This window comes from Rattus norvegicus, chromosome 10 (assembly GCF_021556685.1).
Source record: "Rattus norvegicus strain SHRSP/BbbUtx chromosome 10, alternate assembly SHRSP_T2T, whole genome shotgun sequence".
NCBI classification, from domain to species: domain Eukaryota; kingdom Metazoa; phylum Chordata; class Mammalia; order Rodentia; family Muridae; genus Rattus; species Rattus norvegicus.
This window is the reverse complement of record NC_141543.1, coordinates 108,654,459-108,670,921: the sequence shown is the minus strand read 5'-3', so window position 1 is coordinate 108,670,921 and position 16,463 is coordinate 108,654,459.

Below are 16,463 nucleotides of genomic sequence, written 5' to 3'. Positions count from 1 at the left end.
CAGGCACAATTTCCCAATGGAGCCCTGGCAACCACCCAGCGGCCTTGAGCTAATACACTGTATCATCCCCAAGATGCAAGAGTGTTGGGCTAAGAAGCCAGATCTGCAGAAGGCATCATCCAGCTTCACGGAGTTTTAAACTATTTCATTTCAGCCAAAAGAGGCAAAGCCTTCATATAGTTTCCCCCACCCAAGCCAGGCCTCCCCCAAGGCACTGCCAGCTGAAGTCTTTTTCAAAAGTACAAATGAACTCACTCTCTTGCCCAAAGCCATGTTGGCTAGGGAAAGCAGTTCGAGCTTCAAAGCAGTTCACACTTCAAAGCCGACCTCTCTATGAATTCTGTCCCTGACCGCCCTTTGTTCAGAACAACTTCATTTTCATCTCCACTGATCTGCCCCTTTATTCAGTCCTCTGTTAATTCAACAAATCGAGATTCCGCAGCATAACTCGTTCAGACAGTAGGCTAAGTGCTGGAGTAGAGAAAACCACCGTGCATGCTCACCCTGGCATAGCAGTGCACACCTGTGAACCCTGTGTTCTGGAGCAGGAGATGGAGAGATCATGTAAGACCAGCCTGTTCTACATAGAAAGTTCCAGGCTGGGGCTGGAGAGATGGCTCAGCGGTTAAGCGCAGTGACTGCTCTTCTAGAGGACCCTGATTCAATTCCCAGCACCCACGTGGTGGCTCACAACCATCATAATGGGGTCAGATTTCCTCTTCTGGTGTGTCTGAAGACAGTGACAGTGTATTCATATACATAAATAAATAATAAATCATTTTTTTTTTGGTTCTTTTTTTTGGAGCTGGGGACCGAACCCAGGGCCTTGCGCTTCCTAGGCAAGCGCTCTACCACTGAGCTAAATCCCCAACCCCAATAATAAATCATTTTAAACAAACAAAGTAAGTTAATTAAAATGAAAGAGGGAAAGAAAGGTTTCATAAGAACAGGTTGGGGAGGGGTTGGGGATTTAGCTCAGTGGTAGAGCGCTTGCGTAGCAAGCACAAGGCCCTGGGTTCAGTCCCCAGCTCTGAAAAAAAGAAAAGAAAAAAAAAAAAAAAAAAGAACAGGTTGGGGAGGGGCTCATCAGTAGCTTGCAGCTGCTTGCCCTGTATATAAGACCCTTAGTTTGGTCCTCACCAACACAGAAATAAAATAGAGTAAAATAAAATAAAATAAAAGCCTTCAAGGTGTTGAGCCTTTGCTCTAGGACACTCGGTTGAACTTTTCGGCGACAGCCCTTGGCTACTCCCAGCCCCCCACCACACCCTGAATCCCTACCCAGCAAAGCCCTTCTGGTGCCACATCCTATCCACAGGCCCACAGCCTTGCACTTCCATCACGGAACTGGGTCTGTCTTTTCCGAGAAATTGCAAGTTGCTTGTGGACGATGGCAGAGCACCACAGGCTCTGTTCAGTTCTGGTCATCTGGGGCTCCTATGCTGTGCCCTGCAAAGGTCCCGACATGCATTGCGGCTTCTAGAGGACAGTGGCGCCCATTCATTTCACACCCGCCTCGGTGGGGCCTATTTTGCCAACCACAGCTTTTAGGGATTTTCTCCTCTGGAGGAAAAGAAGAAACCTTTTAATTAAATGTTGCTATAATTTGGTGTTACAAATGTATCTCGCTGTGTTTGTAGGGCTGGAGCCATGAACCGACTGGAAAAGCATTCACACAGCCTAAGGACCAGAGTTTGATTCCTGGCAGCCATGTTAATAGAGATAGGAGAAAACCAACCCCACAGAAGTCACCTTTGACCTCCTCCTCATTTGAGCCACAGCACCTGCACACCCTCCCAACCAGTAACAATTAATTAAGCAGGTGCGGGCGGGCGGTGGCTGAGGAGAGCGAGATGGCTCGGAGGGTAAAGGTGTTTGCTAACAAGCCTGAATTCCTGATTTTAATCCATGGTGGAAGTTCCTACTGCTTAGTGGAAGGAGAGAACCAACTCCCATGAGCTGTGTCCTTTGTTGTTTTAAGATTTATTTATTTATTTATTTATTTATTTATTTATTTATTTATTTATTATATTCGAGTACACTGTAGCTGTCTTCAGACACACCAGAAGAGGGCACTAGATCTCATTACAGATGGTTGTGATCCACCATGTGGTTGCTGGGATTTGAACTCAGGACCTCTGGAAGAGCAGTCAGTGCTCTTAACCGCTGAGCCATCTCTCCAGCCCCCAAGAGTCACTTCTTGACTTCTACTACGTGGGTCCTTGGGGTTCAGTTCCAGTCCTCAGGCCTGGTATCAGATACCTTTAACCACAGAGCAGTCTCTGACAGAAAAGAATTTTTTTTTTTTTTTTTTTTTTTTTTTTTTGGTTTTTTAAGACGGGGTTTCTCTGTGTATCCCCTGGCTGTCCTCGAATCACTCTGTAGACCAGGTTAGCCTCAAACTCAGAGATCTGCCTCTGCCTCTGGAGTGCTGGGATTAAAGGAGTGTGCCACTGTACCCAGCTCTCGTCTAATTTTTTAAAGATTAAATTTCTTTCTTTTTTTTTTTTTTTTTTTTTTTTTTTTGGTTCTTTTTTTCGGAGCTGGGGACCGAACCCAGGGCCTTGCGCTTCCTAGGTAAGCACTCTACCACTGAGCTAAATCCCCAGCCCCAAAGATTAAATTTCTTTAAAAACATTTTTAAAGAAAATAAAATGTTTGTATCAAAACCCCGCAAACGCACTTTGTAAATACTTCCCACAGCCATGCGTCCTACAGCTCTGCCTCCAGAATGTTCTGTTCACAGAGGTTATTATTACCACCCTGCCTACTGTTCTAGCTGGTTACTAACAACACCCTCTATATTTAAATAAGTCCTTTCTCCATCTTAAATTCCTCCAAACAGAGAACAATATGAAAAATGTTCCAAAGACCAGACAGGAATGAGATGGAAAGACCAATGCTTGTTTGTGTGGCTCTCAATATAGACGGCTCAGGGAAAAATATTGGGGTCCTGTTTGGTAAATCACTCTCTATTAATTAGGAGCTATCTGGCTCAGAGACCATTTGAGGTTCACAGAGAGATTGTTCTCTCACCTGGCTGGGTGCAGAATCAGTCTCCCACCTTCTCCAAGGTCAAACACTCACTGGACTTCAAAATGCCAAGCCATGGTCTCAGAGCTTCTGGTCTCTATCCTGTAAACGCTGCCAGCAGCCTATAGCTTCACCTCTACCACTGACCTGTGACCTCCAACTTCCTGCAGGACACTCGTTAGCGGGGGGCTCCACCATGTTCCAGAAATGTGTAACCACACTGACGTAAAACCAAGAGCCTTCCTGACCTTCCTCGGTGCCCTGAGGACACAGAGGACCGCTTTGAACTTCACAGAACTGGTACCTCTGCCACAGAGCCTTGGGGAAACATTGCAGTAGGTGAACAGGTTTTCTCTCGCCTGACACAGAATCACAAATCTGACAGCTTGGGGCAGCAGGAATACATTCTCTCCTAAGGTGAAAGTGGGACCAGCTTCTAGAGTGACCTTGACTAGCTGGAGAAAAGGACTCCTTCCTATAGAGTAGGCTGGCTTTGACCTTACTGTGTAGAGGAGATAACCTCGACCTCATTCTCCTGCCTCTTCCTACGTGACTACCGTGTGCACCACCACTGCCAGTTCATTAGGTGCACCCTCCCAACTGAGCCACATCCACCAGGGAGATGGGAGCAGGAGGATAAGAAGTTCAAGGTCACCCTGTCTCAGAACCAACCAACCAACCAACCAACCAAAATCAACACTCATATGCGTCATGGCAGACACACAGGTTCTCTACAAGGCATTTACTGACCCACATCTCCCTCTTAAGGCCAGGGTTTTGCTCAGGCATTTGCCCTCCTTTACATGTGGGTGACTCCAACAGAGAGACCAGAGACTAAAGTAACCCCCACTAGGGACTCACTTAGAAGAGGATGAGCATTCGACCCAGGTCAGGGGTTCTGGAAGGCACTGGGTACTCTCAGAAGGAAGACCTCACTGTGACACATGGAGAGTGTCCTGCCCACTCTGATTCCAGACTGTGCCCATGAGGGAAAGCCTAGAGGAACAAAAGCGGTCCTTGGTGGCATTGCTGCTCCCCCTGTGCCAAGGGCCCTCCGCCACTAGGCTTCAGGTCTTGGGAGACATCCTGTTCTTTGTAAGCAAGGAGCAACACGTGTACGGGCCCCCGTTGTAGAGATGTGCTCCAAGCAGAAATGCATGGAGAATAAAAGCCACCCACAGCCTCCGAAAGCAGTCACACTTGCTTGCTTTCCCATCTTTTCTAAAACAAGGCAAGCATGGAGTCACGAAGTGGGGCTCTTAAGTACAAAAGCAACACACCCACCTTTGGTAGAAACAAAACAAAACAAGACCACACTGCGCACAGTGTTTGAATAGCCGTGGTAAGGAGCTCCCATAAGCCACCACAGGGAAGGAGTCTCTGAAGTTTGCCGTTGCTTCTGGGAAACCTGCCAGTGTGTCTGTTTTCTAAGGATACTGGCTATCAAGTGCCTCAACCTGTTAGACCACAAACGAGTGAACTGTGGTGTCTCCAGTATATGCCTGGGCTCTGAGAGTGGGCAAACAGCTTCTAAGCCTTTGTGAGGGCTGACACCGTCCATGTAGAGTGTCAGTGGGACAACAGGTTCTGAGCGCTAAGGGTCTGGGTCCGAGTCCCTGGGTTGCCCTTTGACTACGCAATCATTCTGGGTTTATTTTTCTGTCCTGTAACACAGTCTATTACAGCTGTGGAAAGGAAGGGTTGGGGATGGTGTAGACCCTGGGGCCTGGATAACTGTGCCCTATCTGCCGCAGCCAGGCTGTGAGAATGAAAAGCTGCACACAACAGAGTTCGATCTGGCCAGCTCATGCTAGGGACTGAGGATGGACTGCAGGGTTCACAGAATTGTGGGAAGGCCCTGGGTGCCAAGGGCAACCACTGGCCCAATCTGAGGAACTTTTGGCTCACCCGGGAAGCTGCCAAAGTCTGCCTCAGCATCCCTTCAGGACCCAACTCCCTGCACCACCGTCTGTGCTCTGAGACAGTCTCCTGCAGGACCACGTGATCACGTGACTCTACTTTCCCACACTGTACGGCAAGCAGGTTTCAAATTTCCGTGCTGTAAGGTAATACTTGTAACAAGAATGTGATGAGAAGGTCTGAGAACAGGGGCCACGAATGGAGCTCAGTGCGAGAGTTTTTGCTAGCATGTAGGAGGCCCTGAGCTTTCATCCTTAGCAAATAACAATAAAATAGAATGGGCTGGGCGTGTGGCTCAGTCAGTGCTCGCATCAGTGAAACCCTGGATCCATCCTCAACCTCACAGAAACCCAGTGTGCATGCCCATGATCCCAGCCCCCGGGCTCCAGCTAGACTGAGCAGAAAGAATTCTGTTCAGGGTCATCCTTGGCTCCGCATCCAGTTCAAGAACAGATGGGGATCCACAAGGCCCTGTGTCAAAACTAAACCGAATGCCTGGATGTGGTGACAGGTCCCAAGTATTTAATCCCGTACTCGGTGGGCAGAGGCATTGCAAAGCCCCTCCCCAGTGGTCTCCTTCTCCAGGGCCCTTCCAAGTTCACCCTTGAAGATGTTTTTGATGATTGATAACGCTCTGGGCAGGAAAATGGATGCCCTCTGAAGGACGTTGTCTGGTCAGTATTGGCTAATCGGGAGAGAGGGTTAGGCCAAGGTCAGATTCCTCACGTTCCGAAAGGCTGACTTTCCTTGGCGTGGGAAAGGAACCATGTCGGCAAAGCCACCGTTTCTCTAATCCTCGCTGCCTTTGCAGGGGTGGATGGCACGTGTAGGTGTAAGCCTGACGGTTTATGTAATCCGGGGATGACGTACGGAACAGAAGTATGTGCAGTTGGAATGTCAGGGTGCCTTTGGATGAAGACACCATTAATTGCTGGCAATTATGCTCTCTCTGGGTGGTGCTTTCCTGTCCTCTCAGTTTACACGTCATCAAACACATACTTAAAAAAAAAAAAAAAAGAGTGTGTGTGTGTGAAGGTCAGAGTGGAAGGACTTGGTGCATTCTTTTCACCGTGTAGGTCCTACGTGTTGAACTTAGGCTCAGTGGCATAAGCCGAGCTATGTTGCTGGCCCAAGAGCTTGCCTCCTTAGTCACACACACCTAGTCTATCTCCTGCCAACTCCCACGCCCTGGGGACTGTCCTCTGTGCTTTCTTGTTCATTATTGAGGGCTTGAGACTCCCAAGAGCAACAGCTACTCTTCCCATGCCTGCATCCCTGACCCTAAAGACAGGTGGCCTCTGGCCTCTCCCAACTGCCTCCGTGCAGATAGTGCTTTGCCCTGCTTGGGAAGTTGGCAAAACCAGGGCGGCCTTCATCTTGTTGGCGGTGGTAGGATGGTTCTTGGAAGGCATTAGTTATTTCTATTCTATCTGAAGTCCCCTGGGATTAACGTGCCAGTCAAAGCCTGCACTCCCTGAATAATAAGACAGGCCCTGTGGAGCATCGTGTGTGATACAAACCAAATATAGATGGCCGGCCTGTGGGCGTGCCAGCACGCACATTAATACAATTACAGGAAGGAGACATAATTATAACCTTGACTTAGGAAGTGAGTCTTATCTCAGGCTCCATAGGGGCCAAAGCTCTCCCTAGGTTGAGTGCCATTCCTGGACCAAAGCTGGAACTGGTCTAAGCTTTTGTTACCTTTGGATTTGGTGGCACCCTGGAGCGAATTACATAACAGAAAATGTCCACTCCACTGAGCGTGTGGGAGGCTCGGAGGAAGGCCCCCACGCTGGGCGGAGATTAGAAGCCTCTTTAATGAGTCATGCGCCTTCCTTCACCACTCCTTGTAATTAGGGTGACAGACAGTCCTGCTGGCTCGGGACAGATTTGTTCTTTGCCTGTCAACTGGGGGCACGTTTCCACAACACCCCGTTCTGAGGAAGTCGGCTGGATGTACAGCTGAAGTTGACTGACTTAGACTCTTCATGGAGAAGGAGAGAGACACACTGCAGGGCAGAGAGGGAACATTAGGGTTAAGGGACACTGCAGGGGAACGGACTTTCTCCACTGTCTTGGGCAGCTGCTGGCTAAACTCATCCTTCATGGCTCTGAATGCTATATACCTCCAGCCACATGGACACTGGCCATGACAGGCCAAGACTGGAAAAATCAGGTTATTCCCATCACCCAGTTGCCCCAATGTCACTCAGTCTTGCCTCCAACCTTCAAGTGCTTAGTTCATGGTTTCAGGCTAAAGGGAACTTTAAGGTGGTCCTTGTGCAGGGGTTGGCCAATGTCAGAGCACCCTTTTCTGGAGGGGCTCACCATGCTGTGCCCTCCTGAGAGGCATTGTGAGGAAGCCAACTGTTCTGTTCTACACAGGTGGTTACCATCTCCAGGGTAAGGATTCCAACAGTCTGAGGGAGGCCCAGAGAGCTAGCTGTATGAGGTACTTTTCCCAATCCTGGGGTGGATGTACCTGACTTTGCATGGGGGATTTATTTTGTCTCACGGTTTTGGAGGGCTTGCTGTGCTTTCTTGGCAGAACATTGTGACAGTGTCCAGCACATGATCTGCTCTGATAGATAGGAAGCAGGTGCCACAGTGGACAGAAAACAGAGGTACCATGGGAGACAGGAAACAGGTGCCATGGTGGACAGGAAGCAGGTGCCATGGTGGACAGGAAGCACAGACTTGTGAATATACTCATTGGGTATTGGTTTTGTCTTGTTGCTATGACAACCTCATAGCAGGAGTGGAGAAGTCATGATGGCGGGAGCTTGAGGCAGTAAAGTCACATCAGCTCCACAGTCAGTCACCACAGTCAGGAAATGGAGAGAGGCGAGCTGAATGCTCAACCCATGTTCTCCTTGTAATTTGGTAAGACCATGCATGGTTTGCAGGATGATATCAAAGAGGCCCTCTCATCTCACCAACCCAGCACCCAGAGGTTTGTCTCCTAGGTGATTCTAGATCCTTTTAAATTGGCAATCAACATTAATCACCACATCTGGCTTTCCATCATCCCAACCTTTGCCCCTTCCATGCCGCTAGCCTTGGGGTTCTCAACCTGTGGATCATGACCCAAATGACCCTTACATAGGAGTTATATATCAGATATTCTGCACCCAATATTTATGCTACAATTCATTAACAGTAGCAAAATTACAGTTACAATTTAGCAACAAAGAAAATGTTATGGTATGGGGGAGGGGGCGCCACAACCTGAGGAACTGTATTAAAGGGTTGCACCGTTAGGAAGGCTGAGAACCACTGCTCTAGCCCATGACATCATGCCGCTTACATTCAGGGTGAGTCTTTTCTCCTCTTTAAATCTGTGGACATATCTCCCGACAACAGCTCATCTTTATCTTCTAGGTGATTCTAAATCGGTAGGTTTGACAGGGGAGAGTAAGTAAAATGCCTCGAGCCCGCCCATCCCCCTGAGCTTTATAGTAACCAAATGTATCCAGTTCCCAGATCTATCCCTGTTCCTTTCTGAAGGAGATATCCGAGGTCACAAAGTGGCCAGTTCTCTTGATCAATTCACTGATGACAGGCCCACTCCCCAGGGAAAGTGCTTGTCTCAGGCTTGACCCCTGAGAGTCTGAATAATTCATTGGCTCTGCTGAAAGTGACCACTCTTCTCAGTCACCCTTGCTGCTTGTGTGGACAGTGAGTTAGCTCCAGGTTGGCCTTGGGCACAGTAAGAAGGTGCTGAAAAGAAACAAACTAAAAAAGAAAGAATCAAAATGCAAAACCACACACTCACCACTATCTGATAGAGTTGTCAGCTGGGTCTCTACAAGTCTTCAAAAGTATGCCCACACACAGATGACTTGAAGATCCTTGACCCAGGAAAGTGGGGAAAGACAGAAACCATTGGGTGGATCACCTTAACTGACACCCAAAGAGGATGCTTCAGATCTGTACTGGCTGGTTTTGTGCCTCAATTGATACCAGCTGGAGTTATCACAGAGAAAAGAGCCTCCCTTGAGGGAATGTCTCCATGAGACACAGCTGTAAGACATTTGCTCAATGAGTGATCAGGGGGGAGGACCCAGTCCATTGTGGGTGGGGCCGTCCCTGGGCTGGTAGTCTTGAGTTCTATAAGAGAGCAATCTGAGCAAGCCAGGGGAAGCAAGTCAGTGAGTAATGTCTCTCTATGGCCTCTGCATCAGCTCCTGCTTCCTGCCCTGTTCCAGTTCTGATTTCCTTCTGTGGTGAACAGCAATGTGGAAGTGTAAGCTGAATAAACCCTTTCCTCCCCAACTTGCTTCTTGGTCATGATGTGTTGTGCAGGAATAGAAGTCCTGACTAAGACAAATTGGTACCAGCATAGTGGGCTATTCCTGTGATAACCTGACCATGTTTTGGGGAGGACTGCGGAAGGACTTTGGAACTTTGAGCTAGACGATTCATTGGAATGTTAAGAGCTCTGTGGGATTTCTGTAGGAGCTTGGAAGATAATGTTGAGAACAGTGCAGAAGATGGAGGCCTGGCTTGTGAAATTTCAGAGGGAAGATTAAAGACTCTTATCAGGGCTGTTGCTGTTTTGAGTGTGAAGATTCTGTGGTTTTGGTTAGCTGGGGCTGAAGAAGCAGCTGTGATTAACAAGATACCAGAACTACTAAAGCGGACCTTTGCAGTACTGGGACCACTGATGCTGGTCAGCTGAGCTAAGAAATTAGTGGTGATTAAGAGGAGACCGGCGTCACTGAGGTGAACTCTTCTAAGAAGTGTTTTCTGAGAACAAAGAGGCTATGTTCTGTCCCAACCTGCGGGGAGGTAGGGGGGTCAGCAGAGACCTGGGAGGGAATGAAAGAATGGGGAACAGGAGGCCTGAAAGAGAGCAAGTCAATTGTCCGATCAAGCTCTCAAACTTTATTTCAGGGCAGTGGCTTAAAAAGACAGGCAGGAAGGCCATGCAAGGTCTAAGACCAATTCATCACCATCACCACCCTCCCTGTAACCATAAACTGTAAATTGCAGGTATAACTGATAAGAACAGACAACTGGCTGGGTTTTCCAGAGACAAAAGGCTGTAGTAAAAGAGCCTGAGAAAATTCCTGAGTCAGAGCATGGCTCCTCCCGGCATCTCCTCCCTTTTTAACTCTTTATGCGACCAGTAAGCAGCCAGGGGTGGTTGCATTATGAGGATAAATGGACATTAACCAGGGGAAGCATTGACCTGATCCTCCCAGCACTTTGTTCAGTATTAGTGTCTTTTTGGAGAGGAGAGGAATTTTTGTCTTGGTGATCTCGACAGAAGTGTTATCTGTGAAATCTGACCAAGGGAGAGATTAACACCAACCTCTATGCAATCAGGGGACCCAGAGACGGACAATAGAGTCCTCCCCTTACAGGACTTAGTCTCGTACCCCTTGCAGGTACCCATGCCAAAACAGGCGAGCAGAAATCTAAGTTTTACGCAGCTTCTAAAGGATCATCACAGGGCTCCGTTAGGCGTCTGTTAGCCAAATCAAGCTTGTGGTAATAAACCTGTAGGGGCTTGGATGCCAGGGAGTCAATTTGTTGTCTGATAAAGCCTGTGAGCTGGTTAGAGGCCCAAGGCCCAAAAGCCAGGAGCAGGAAGAAACCAACCAGGGGCCCCAAAATGGGGGGAGGCGGGAAGTGGTGAGTCAGGGAGAGGAGGAAAACCAGCTCCCAAACCACTTTGTTTCTTAGTTCTAAGCCTTCTCTAACCTTAGCCATACTATCTCTGACTACCCCGGTATAGTTGGTGTAGAAGCAACGTTCTTCTTTAAAAGCCACACATAGCCCCCTTGCTGGAGGAAGAGCAAATCAAGTCCTCTTCAGTTTTGGAGAACCATTTCCAACAAGTCTTGACTGGGAACGATCCATTTTTCTTAACCTGTGAAGAGAAAAGGAAAGAGGGATCTCAGGCAGACTCTCTTCCCTGGATTTCATCACTTTCTAATATTTCTGGGGCTGAGCTGTCCTTCTGCGGGGACAAACCTGATAACTCCTGGCCCCTCTGGGAGGGGCACTCAGAAGTCCAATGCCTGCCTTTTTTGCATTGAGGACGCAGGGAAGAGGGAGGCATGCGTTCAGCCTTCGGGGCCGTGCATTCTCTGGAGAAATGGACTGGTTGTTTGCAACTGAAGCAATTCTTTGGGCGGCTCTCCTGGGTAAAGTCTTTTTTCATCAGTGGTTCCCTCTTGGGGAAACCAAGGACAAACATCATCAATGACTATGAAGAATTTAGCAAGATCCTTTTCCCTAACCCGAGTTTCTTGCGCCTTGAGGGACTCCTTAAGACCCTTTAAAAAGAAGTCATGTTTACTCAATGCCTGTCCCATAATTGTGCTGCTTAATCTTACCTTACGCAGATCGGACTCACAGTGGGTGGCTGTGGCAGTTGCAATGCAGATCTTCTCTCTCCGGTCCTCTGGGAAGCGGTGATCCCATGAGAGGGGGATGTCCATGGGCGAGTAACATTCAGTTGGATCCCCATACCCAAGTCTCACATCTGGGCACCAGTTGCCCTGACCTGTAGCGGGGGGTTTCAGCAGAGATCTGGGGAGGAGGCAAAAGAATGGGGGACAGGAGGCTCCTGGCAGTGTTCCAGAGATAGCCCAGGTTATACCTCGTGCTGTGGCTGGACTTGGTAGTGTGTAAGAGTCACCCAGGTGGCACTGGTTTTGAAGGCAATGGAGGGGTCATGGAGAGCAGCTGAGGCTGGGCACTGTGAGAGGCCATGGAAGGCCATTGGTGAAGGTGCAGCCTGAAGTGCAGTTGATGGCCCAGACTGAAGGGGTCATGCAAAGGAGTTGAGGCTTGGCACCATGAAGAGAGCCTGTGAGAGGCTATTGGTGAAGCCTAGTTGCAGCAGAAGACCGCTGAGTATTGAAGACGCCAGTCCCATGAGATGAGCACCAAGCACAGCAGCAGCAGTGGAGCACAGGCATCTGGAGCCTAGAAGACAAGGTGTGTGCTCCAAAGGGCAGAGCTGGAGCCGTGACCCGAGCCCTTGGAGGAGCCCAGAAAAGCGTGGGTCCCAGACGCTGGGTGGTTGGGGACTGGTTTCGCTTCTGATTGTGACTGCACCTGGTGTTTCCCTCTGGAAGGAAGAGGATTTTAGTAAGGCCACAGTTTAGAGACTTTGAATTGTAAGAAGACTGAATTTTAAGAGATTGGATATTTTAAAGGGATGGAAATTTTAATATGTAAGGAATTTGTAAAGACTGTGGGATTCAAAGTTATTTAGATCTTGGGGATGAATAAGAAAGTAAGGGTTGAGGCTTAACAGTGATGTGTTTGGGTGTCAGGTGGACAAGGGGTTGGTTGTCCTGGCTGGTTGTGTGTGTCAACTTGACACAAGCTGCAGTTATCACAGAGGAAGGAGCCTCCCTTGAGGAAATGCCTCCATGAGACCCAGCTGTGAGGCATTTTCTCAATTAGTGATCAAGGGGGAGGACCCAGCCCATTGTGGATGGTGCCGTCCCTGGGCTGGTGGTCCTGGGTTCTATAAGAGAGTAAGCTCTTACTTGCTTCTTGGTCATGATGTTTGTGCAGGAATAGGAACCCTGACTAAGACAAGATCCAATTTTGTAAGGATGGAGTGTAGGAGAATGTGTGTGTGTGTGTGTGTGTGTGTGTGTGTGTGTGTGTGTGTGTGTGTGTGTGTGTCTCGGAGGTGTTGCACACTTATAATCCCAGCACTCAGGAGCCTGAGGTAAGAGGATTATGTATTCTAGCCTGGGCTACATAGAGAGATCCTGTCTCAAAAAAAATAAGGTTTGGTTTGGTGTTGAGGAATGGTTTGGTCAGTGTACTGCCTGCCCCACAGGCCCGAGGGCTGGCATTTGAATTCCTTACACACATGTAGGAAGCCATAGTACCTGTCACCTGTCACCTCAGCACTAGGGAGGGAGGAGGATCCCTGGGGAGGATTGGCTGGCCGATCAATCCAGCAGAATCAGTGAGTTCCAAGTTCAGGAAGAGACTCCCATGTCAAAAGAAACAAAATGAAGAGATATTAAGGAAGACTTCTGACCTCCAACCTGTAGCCCCACACACAGTGGCACATAGATGAACAGTCACAGACAAAACCTCAGACAAAACAAGCCATACATGAGGAATGTGGCTGGCTCCTGCTTAGCATGGTGAAGGCCTGAAGTTGCGCTCTCTCTCTCTCTCTCTCTCTCTCTCTCTCTCTCTCTCTCTCTCTCTCTCACACACACACACACACACACACGTGCACACACATATGCACACATACTTAGACACACACACATATGTACGCCCTTCTACACATACTTACATACATGCACACACACTTACCCACATACTTATACACATGCACATATACACCTACACACACACCCACACGCTCACACATACACCCTCCAAGTGGATTAGAGAAATAAACAAGCAAATAATCCCGTCACTGAGGTGGGGGTGGGGCTGAGATAGGGCATTGGCCTGGTCCTGGGTCAAAGCCTAGCAATCCGAAGTGGGGGGAGAGGGACGAGGAGATGGGGAGGGATAGACTGTCATGACTCATAGTCCAGTCCCCACTCACACCCGAAGCAGTCTGTGAGACGGGGTGGGAGACCCATTAAATACCCTACAAGATAGGTCCTAGAAGGGATGGGAGGAGGCTGCAGGCACAGCCTGTGAAGTTCCAAGACTGTTGAAACATCCTGTTACTGACAAAAATAAGTAAACGAGAGCAAATATCCCCTCACTGGGCTGGGTAGAGCACTGGTTTGGTCCTGGGTGTATGCCTAGTGACCCAAAGGTGGAACCTGGAGAAGGGAGAGAGACAAAGATGAGAGGGGGGAAGGAAGAGGGGGAGAGGGAGGGGGACAGAAAGAAAGGAGAGGAGAGACAGACAGCCCTTCAAATCTTAGATTGACCCCCCCCCCCCCCCCCCCGGTTTCTAGCAGGCTTGTCTGCATCAGTTCTTACACAGAAGGAATGGTAGAAATCTGAGCTCTCAGAAATACACCACCCTACAGAGCCCAGGCTGCTGCCAGCTCAGAGTCCTGGTGCCTGGCCCTCTCCCTTTCCCTTCCCACCATCTGCATTGCAGGGAGGATAGGATAGTTCCTCCTCCCTCTGAGGCTGGCTGTGGGCTTGCCTCGGGCTGCTCTGACAGCTTTCAGAATGCTCACCCTAGGTAGTTGATCCTCTGGCAAACTGATCTATCTGAACAAGTAGAGCCCACCACCCCCGGGCTTCGAGGGATGTGATTTCCTTTTGTCTTTTGGCAATGAAACCCAGGTAAGTACTTTATCGATACACCCCCACCCCCAACCTTAGTCCTGGTGTGATCTTTTTTTTTTTTTTTTTTATTTTTGTAGGCTGTCGAATGCCTTCATTCCTTTCATCTTTGTTACCACACGACGATCTAACTACCAAATAAGCCTTGACAAGGCATATTTAAACACGAATGTTCTTGCTTCGTACTGCCAAGGACTCTGAGGTACTTAGGAAGCGTCTCCCACGACCTCTCTCCCATGGCTGGTTTCGTGCCTTTCCATTTAGGAAACAATTTTCCTGTGTTTTGAGCCAGAGAACAGGCAGCTGTGGTTTCAGTGACACCCAGGGACTCTTGAGCTGAGAATATCCCTTTTCAGGAGGTGGGCATCGCCAGGCAGGAAGGAGCCTCCCCCACTCCCCCCACTCCCAGGGATGGAAAGTCAGATTGTCTCCTTTACCCTCACATAACTGGAAACAAAGGGCTGGCCCCTCAAGGGCCTATACCAAATCCAGTCATCGACAGAAATGCCCTTGCCCCAGCACAGCTGCCAAGGCTCTATCTAGAACTTAAAATTCCAGGCCTACCCACTGGTGGGGTTTTCAAAGCCTGGGCTCCCCATGTGCAAGGTGGGCTGTTGGTCGCTGAAGGAGCAGGAATAGTGGCCGTTTCTGGACGGCACAATTGCAATGAACGAAGACAAAGCAAAGCAAAGGTCTACATCCGGGAACCATGAGGGAAAGGGTAGCAAGGAACAGGGTCCGGCCACTCTACCCTTGTGGGCCCTTGAAAAGCAGCATCAAAACGAGCCATGGTCTCGTGATAACCGGGTGCACACGTGATTTGTGTCGTAGATAGACCTCCACTCAAGTGGGGCGGCAGACTGACCTCGCCATCCTCCTTCCCACCTGCCTGCCTTTTGCCCTTCGGATCCGCAGCTGTTCCTAACAGCCAGCTTCTGTCTCAGCGACCTTAGGGGCCCTGAGGATATTGAGTACTGAGGAGTACTGAGGGATACCAAGAAGAAGTACTGGGATGTTCTGAGACCCGTGAGTGGGAGAAGGGTTTGTGCTCCCAGTAGAGACGTAGGTAGAAAGTAGGGAATTGGGCTGGAGAGATGGCTCAGCGGCTAAGAGCACTGACTGCTCCTCCAGAGGTCCTGAGTTCAATTCCCAGCAACCACATGGTGGCTCACAACCATCTGTAATGGGATCTGGTTCCCTCTTCTGGTGTGTCTGAAGACTGTAACAGTGTACTTATAAATAAGTAAATAAAATTAAAAAAAATAGGGAATTAAGGTTTTTATGTAAAATTGTGAGATCAGCCAGTCCGGCAGTCCTACCTTCATGGCTCGCTGAAACCCAAGTTGGATTTCCCACCTCCAAAACTCTAAAATATGCACATGTGGTGTTTACCAGTCAACGTGTGGTAAGTTCTTACAGTGGGGACACAGGAAGTGATCGAGGGCCTAGGAAGCGCTCTCTCTCTCTCTCTCTCTCTCTCTCTCTCTCTCTCTCTCTCTCCCCCCCCTCCTCTCCTTTCTTTCTGTTTTTAATTCAGGATTTCTGGTAGCCCAGGCTGGCCTTGAATTTACTAAGCAGCGGAGGTTGACCTTGAACACCAGATCCTCCTGTCTTATCTCCCAAGTGCTGGGGTGACATGCCTGTGGTCACATGTCTTGTTTCCATGGTGATGGGGATTGAACCCAGGGCTTTACCTATGCCAGGCAAGCCAGAGTGCCATGTCTGCTTTCCGTGCCTTGATTTGTTGTTCTTTACAGATGGGATCAACAACACACATCATCATACGTGCACCATGTGTTTCTTCCTCTAGAAGTTAAGCAAAGTGCACAGATTGCACGTGTGTCTCTATACCTACATACCCATTGGACTGCTCTGTGTGACCATGTACTGTGCGGGTCCCAGACGCTTCCTTCTGGCCGAGAGCCTTTCCCCGAATCCTTGTCTTTCTGGCCTCTATCAGTATGGGTCACTTTGGTCTGATTCTGCATCCTAGTTAGATCTTTAACCCCTGGGATAAAGACCATGACCAAAAGCAACTTGGGGAGGAAGGTGTTTCCTTGTCTTACAGGTCCCGGTCCCAAGCACTCTCCATCACTGAGGCAGGAGCTGATGCAGAGGTCATGGAGGGATGCTGCTTACTGTCTTGCTCCCCGTGGCTCGCTCAGCCTGCTTATAGAACCCAGAACCACCAGCCCAAGGGTGTCACTGCCCACTGGTCTGGGCCATCCCATGTCAATCATTAAAAGAGGGAA